A 7,501-nucleotide genomic window follows, 5' to 3' on the forward strand; every position below is an offset into this window, starting at 1 on the left:
AATGTCCTGGCTTCCAGGGAGCAATGCAGGCTTCTCATGTCTCATCACTGCCGCCTTAGAGTCTCTCTGCACCATTTTATCAGTCTGAGCATCTTCTTTTAAGATATAAGTATGGTAGAGAAACAAATCACTAAAACAAAGAGATAAAGACAAGAAGATATGAGTTTTGATTGCTAAAACACACAAAGACATGGACTTCTGGCAGAGAGAGCCTCATTCGAGGCGTGCTTTGCTGCATAGAGAGCGGCTGTTTCCTGCGAGCTAATGGAGTGCAGTGGCAGACAGAGGCTACCAGACATCAGCTGTCTGTCGGGTGGGGGAAGGGCACAAAGCAATATAGATTCCTCAGCTAGGGGTCACTAGACGCCCTTCCTATGCTGCAAGGGAAGAACATTTCAGCAATTGAAAACAGCTATGCTGAAAAACAAGGCTTTTAATAATAGTTCTTTGGCTTCTCTTTTGTTTAATGCTACTAGCATGCCTATTACTGTATTGATTTGTCAGAATCTTATCATTAGTATTCAAACTACAAGTCAAAGATGTTTATCCCCATTTGTGTTCATTTCTTTTCCTTGGCTGAAATAACACACTCGGTTTTTAAAAAATAAATGAGTGATTTTTCGAGTTTTGGGTTTTTTTTCATATTAGACATTTAAAATGATTATAAATGTTTTGTGTCTTTATCCAGTTTACTTTTTCTTTTTATTACAGATAGTCTAGGTGGGAACAAAATGATTACTCTAAAAATTGCTTTATCATTTTTTTTTAAATCAGAATTGATTTTCCTTGGAGTATTTGCTGGACAAGCCACCCCTTCTTGGTCTGGCTATAATACCATTCCACTAATTCTTATCCTTCAAACTTCTTCACTTCCTACGCTTCATATAAGGGTGGGAAGAAAACCAAGACTGAGAAGGACAGAGGAATTTGGCTTGGTTACCATGGAGTTGGGAGGGGTCCCTAGGAAAATCCCCTTTGGAGGACTGTGCAGGGGTCCCACAACAAATACATTTATTTCTTTGGTCAGCAAATTATGACTTAAATTAGATGAAGCCAGCAGGTCTTGAATACAATCCAGCTAATGCAACTGGATTACAGTGCAGCAATTTGGATGTAGACATCAATGTCATGATAAAAATTTAAGAGCAGCTTCCATGAAGATAGTGTAAAAGTGTCTCAGTGGCCAAGTTCCCAAATACTCGGCCACTTCCCCTACAAGAATTTGGCCCCATAAATGGAGAAAACCAATGACCATCTGCCCCGTGCAGACTGAGCCAATGGGACAAACAAGTGCCTCTATTGTGCATACCAAGACCTGTTGGCAGAAGTGCTGTCTGCCGCAGACCAGACGAGGAAGCAGTTCCGCAGGGCCCCACAGGCTGCTGGGACAATGCTCACGCCTCTTCTGTACCACAAGTGGGCTGAGAGTCCCTCCGCAGGGTTACCAGATAACATACAGGACATCCAAATACTTCCTGGGGCATATTTATACGAAAATAAATAATTTTGAAATTTATACTAAAATAAATAAATATATATTCTTTAGTACAAGTTCAGACTTAGCTGCATATCTTGTATTTTTTTTAATAATTCTGCCAACTTTATTTCTGTTGTAAGGAGAAATTACTTCCCTTTTGAGTGGGTATACTCCATTTTCTTCTTCACCGGGCTTAAGGAAGACAGGAGGGACATTTTGCTTTTAAGTCTGTGTTCTCCATGTTAAAACTCACTCATTTAGAGGAAAAAGGACCCAGATAATTGTTGTTTAGTTAAACTAGTCCAGAAGTCCAGGAACTCAAAATAACTGTTTTAGTCTGGAGTCCATGAATTACATATCCCTGGCATCTACTCCCATCCATGCAACTATTACTAAATAAATCAACCTAACAGCTCATGCAAATGGGAATCAGGAAGGTTCCATCTTTGCTCTGATTTTACTCTTTTGGAAAATAACTTGCCATGCTTCCATTTCATGTTTCCATCAGTGGGGGAAAGGCTACCACCATATAAGATAATAGTCTCAGATAGGGTTGATTTTATTTTTAAAATCTGACCATTGTTGAACATCTCAAAGATGGGCAGTCTTGAAGTAAATAGGTAATATTATTCATATTGTAAATATTCTTCCAAAAATTGTTCTTACTTTCTTAGGATTAGGTTTTAGTCACAAAGGAAAAAGTTGGTTTACATTATCTGAATTGAAGAGTGATGGAAATCTTTTTATGTTACATTATTTTCTCTCTCTAGATGCTACAATAGTTAAATGATCAGCATACAATGTTATTTTCCCCTGATCTCTTTTGAAATTTCCAAAAAAGAAATTATTAAAGCCTTAACACTTGAAAATGGATGGCCATATAGGCAGACTGGACTTTAGACAGCATAAGCATTATAAATCTGAATTTAAATCACTAAACAATGCAGAAAATGGGTAAGGGGGTAATGGTAAGGAGTGAGAATCATACCTAAGAAAAATGTTACTTGCCCCATAAAGTTGCCTAGCACCGATCCTGACTCCTATTCTTACTCTACTTCTATATGTGTCTTGTTTTCAGTTGAAAAAACAGTCTGTTTTATTTAACCAAATCCCCTTCCCTCATGCTCTCAGAGTGGGATTCATCCAACTGTGGCTCTACTCTGGTCCTGTGCTGGCTGTCATATAGTCCCAATTCAGACAGCATGATAGGGTGCTAAAGAGTTTTCCCTGTTTACCACTAACTTACTGTGTGATCTTAACAAATTGCTTAGCTTCTCTGGACCTCCTTTTTATCATTATAACATCCCAGAGTGGCAATGGATGATCTGTCAGTCTTACCAAGGAAAAAAAGAAAAGAACTCACATCAATCAGGCTTTATAATTTTTTCAGCAGGGAACATATGTTGTCTCATGCATCACCGCTCTGCCTCTTACTAATCATATGTTCTGGGCAATTTATTTCATCTCTCTTTGCCTCTATAAACAGGGGAAAATACTACTTACTAGATTATGATGTTATGATAATAAAATGAAGTAGCACAATAAAGCACGTAGAACAGTCTTGATACCAAATAAATGCTTGGTAAATTTTAGCTATTACCATAGTTAATAAAAGCCATTAGTTCCTTCAAGAATAATTTTTATTTTAAAGAAAACATGAAGCTACATCAACATCCCTGAAACACTACGGGCTTTAGAGTTATTGTTATAATTGTCCATGAAGCTATAGTTATTGTTGCTTCCTACTAATAATGTTTGACAAACTTTTAAAAAGTAAAAATGGGTATTACTATCACCAATTACTCTGAATTCAAAGTGAATAAAGACATTTTCTTCACATATATATTGTAGTCAACAAACCAGAAAAAGTAATCTTAATTCCCCTTCCCAGGTGATCGCCATCTTTTGATAACTAGCTCATAAAGCAACCCTTGAGATAGTGGACAAAATACAGAGGAAGATCACACACCTCCACAGGAAAAACTTTCAAATTAAATTTTGAAATGCTAAGTCAAAAATTTTTACCTCTCCAAGCTGACTTTTAATAAAAACATGTATTTCTTAATGGAGTGCATTGTAGATATTTGTGCCGCGAACACGAATTTCAACCAACTGCCTTCCTTCCTTAACCTTCTTTAAGAAACAATTATTATCTGATGAAGGACACTTTTTCCTTTCCTGTTACCACTCATTTCCATCAGCACGTTCCTGGTGCTGTTCCTGAATGGAGCAGTTATTAAAACAATTCCTATTAACATGAGTTTCCCCAGAAGCAAGAACATTTAAGAATTGTTCTTAATAGGAAGTGATTAAAGCACTTATGATACTAAGTCTGTCTTCCGTTACAATGCATTTTTCACTTGTCATATATATATGTGTGTGTGTATATATATATATATATATATATATATACACACACACACACACACACATATATCTACCTTGGTAGTTGCACATGTATGATTTCATTTTCTCTTTTCTTTTTGGAATTTAGAAAATGTTAGCTCTGGAAGTGGTTAATGTGACAAAAAACACATTATGAAAAAACTCCACTTCAGTTCAAAATGATGGCAATAAGTGGAATCCTCTGTATCATGGAACACCTAATGCAAACAAGATGTGGAGTGTGTTCCTAGATCAAAACTTTTAAATACCAAGTAGCAATAAATGGGAAAAATAAATCACATACGAGGATCACTGGACTAGTAAACAGGGAAGATGCTTGATACTTACACACCAGCAAAGCAATATGAAAAAGTGGCCCTGGCTGTCATAAACTATTACTGAGTGATGAACTTCTTTTTAGTCCTTCTAACTTTAAAAAAAAAAAAAAGACAAAAATGCTGGAGAAAAAATAAGCTTCTCTCCTGATTCCATCAGATTAGTTGTCAGTAAAACAAACTGCTATGTATCATCTGTTTGGTGACAAAAAATATATATATTGAGATCAAAGATAATCAAGGTACACCTGGTTATTATTTGTAAAGACTTAACAGTAAGTTTTTAATGATTAATTTATCTGCCACATAACGCCTTAATAGATCATGTGGAACATCAAGGGAGGAATGTGGTACTGCATTTCTAAAGCCTCTTTCTATGTCTCTGAATGATAATAGGCATGGAAGCCATCATTAGTCTTGTTAGACGATGGTTCCTTTAGGAATCTCCTATGTGTTACCTTTTAGAGGGAAGGTCAACGAAGTCACCCCCTGGGACTCCCCGCAGGATACAACTAACACAGGCATAAACTGTATGGAAATGGCTAAATTATCTTTACTGAGACCTTGGTCTTTCGCATCAATCAAGTCCTTCCGAACTAGTAAAACAGATAAGCACCCTGCTGGCAAAAGTGTTACTATCCTTATGCTTGTCATGACTGGCACTACAAATGTAACAATAAACAGGCAGATATTTGTCTTACTTCCTTAAAAAACAAAATAAGTGTGCAGAAAGACATACGATTGTGAGGACTGTTTGTTTTAATCGGGAGCGGGAGGGATAAAAGAATTGCTAAACGGATTCTGATTCTGAGTCACTGTTGCTCTCAGTCCCTTCTCAGCAGACCCTTAATCCAGGAATCCAATTGTAACTGCTATCGGAGCACATGGAGAAGGTAATAGGCATCTGACAAGCCAAAACAAAGCGAGCCGGGACCCCACGGCTGCCTTGTGGGAGGGGGCGGGCAGATTTATCCACCCTCACGTCTTTGCTTCCTGAGAGTGGAGCCCGTGTCAATGCCTCATCCTGACACCTAACTCATGGGGGAATTATAAGTCATCAATACCAATGACTGTAAAACACTTTGTAAATAAAAATGGCTTAGAAGTTCCAATTAACAACAGAAAGTAACCCTCTGGGGTGTACCAGAGAGAAATAACTACAGCCATAAATAAGCAATGGTTGGTTTAGGTGCACCTCCTATTTCACTGCCATTAAAAATGGGCTTCCTCTCCATCGCCAACCTGAAGACCCAGCTATAATTTCTTTCCTTATCTATACTACCCAGTGTCCTGGCTTAGGAGAGGAAGGGCTGAGGAAACACAGGACTGAGAGCATCCACTACTTTAACACCAGTGCTCAGTACACATGTACACATTTTAATCTTTCTTCATGAGAAATGACCACAGCAATTGGGGTGGTATTTAAATATATAGCCAACTGGGTGACCACTACAGATGTGCAGTAAAGAGGTCTCAGAAGTGAGAGGCCCAAGGAGTTGCTTAGGCCAGCTTATAGTGTACTTCCCTGCTTGCCCATGCAGAGATACACGATGGATTATAAGTATAGCCCAGGAAGTGTCCACCAAGCCTATACCATTTTACAGGCATGCGCTGGTTACTTCCAATATATTAAGGTGACCAACATTTTACAATGAAAGGGAGGACAAAAATAAATTGAAGAGAACAATATCATAAATAAAAGAAACATTTTATTCATTGCAACAATAATACACTATAATATGACAAATGCATAATAAAAACATTTGTAATATTTTATATTGTAATTATGCTTACATGCCTATTAATTTTTAATAATAATTGTAAGAAAAAAGTACTCATTTAGATACAAATACGTCACATCACATGCAATGGATTGACTCTGCATCGTTAGTCTTCCAATATCAAAAAGGAGGACATGTAGGAGGATACTTTTTGAGGGAGGACGGAACTTACAAAAGAAGGACTATCCTCTCTAAAGGAGGACGATTGGTCACCTTAATATGTCATTTGTACCTGTTGAAAAGTAGAGAGTTTGGGCTCTCTTGGTCTCTCCTTCACTTGCTCTGGGAGATACCATCCATTATATTGTTAGCTGCCCTATGGAGAGCCCCACATGGCAAAAAACTAAGGGACAGGGAACTAAGGCCCTCTGTCCATCAACCTGTGAGAACCTGAATGCTGCTAACAATCATGTGAGTGAACTTGGAAAAAACAGCATCAGATGACTGTAGTCTCACTGACACCTTGAAAGCAGCCTTATTAGAGACCCTGAGCCAGTGGGATCCAGCTAAGCTGCATATAGATTCCTCCCACACAGAAGCTTTTGGACAATAATGGTTGTTGTGGATTTAAGAAGACTTTGTTTGTGTGTATGGATGGCATAGAAAATGAGCTCTTTTTTCTCCACCATGAATGAAGAACTTCATGCTCTCCCACTAGTTAACCAGTTATGGGATCTAGCAGCAGACCCATTGAATAGCAGAGCCATTGCTCAGGAGCAGGGATGTATGCCTGGTCGTATTTGTGGACCAATCCCACCTACCCTGTTGTCCACTCGGCTTTGCTCGCTCCTCTATACTTGGCAGAATACTGTACTAACAGAGAAAAGAAAAGGAGAACTGGGTATGATTGGGAAATATTAGACAGAAAATTACAACTCCAGGAGGAATAAAACTGCTGGCCTCTGATAGGTAGGACAGTCTTCAGTCTTCCAATATGGCAGAAAGTGATAGTTTCAGTAAAATGAATTGATATTGAGGGAAAGCTTAGTTTTTTTCTGGCAACTACAAACAAACACGCCCAAAGACTGGTTTTGCGTGTAGATGGTCTTGGTGATGCGTCTCAGAAGAATCCATGTGAACAGGCTTTGTTAAAATTAAGGGCATTTTTAGTTTTACTTTTCAAATGGCTAATCACGGACATGTGGTGTGAATCCACTCAGATTTAAAAGCAGAGGCTTTGGCAGCAGCGATAGCCTCAGCTGACGTTATGGTGCTGGTCCCATTCCGTGACACGGCTGTGGAAGTGGAAGAATATCCTGACTCCCTGCCTGAGCATGAGAGACTCACAAAGAAGCAGGACAAAACAGGGTCCTAGGGTAGCTCCCACCTGGAGGGGGGGCTAGCTGGCTCTGCACAGCTGAAAATTTTTTATCTACATGGTTTTACTGGTGACTTCTATATTGGGCACAAGGATTGTGTGAATGAACAAGGAGCCAGTTTTCCCTAGTTGTGGTAAACTATCAAATACAATTTGTAATATGTTATGAAAAGTTTTTAGATGACTTAATTAGGTATGCTGCATT

The 7,501-nt window shown here is 38.5% G+C and overlaps 1 pseudogene; it reads left to right on the forward strand.

Moving 5' to 3' along the window:
* Window positions 1-6,584: 6,584 nt before the first annotated feature.
* Window positions 6,585-7,293, forward strand: LOC136319237 (armadillo repeat-containing protein 1 pseudogene; annotated as a pseudogene).
* The last annotated feature ends 208 nt before the right edge of the window (window positions 7,294-7,501 follow it).

The sequence above is a fragment of the Saccopteryx bilineata genome, chromosome 1 (assembly GCF_036850765.1).
Source record: "Saccopteryx bilineata isolate mSacBil1 chromosome 1, mSacBil1_pri_phased_curated, whole genome shotgun sequence".
Taxonomy (NCBI): Eukaryota; Metazoa; Chordata; class Mammalia; order Chiroptera; family Emballonuridae; genus Saccopteryx; species Saccopteryx bilineata.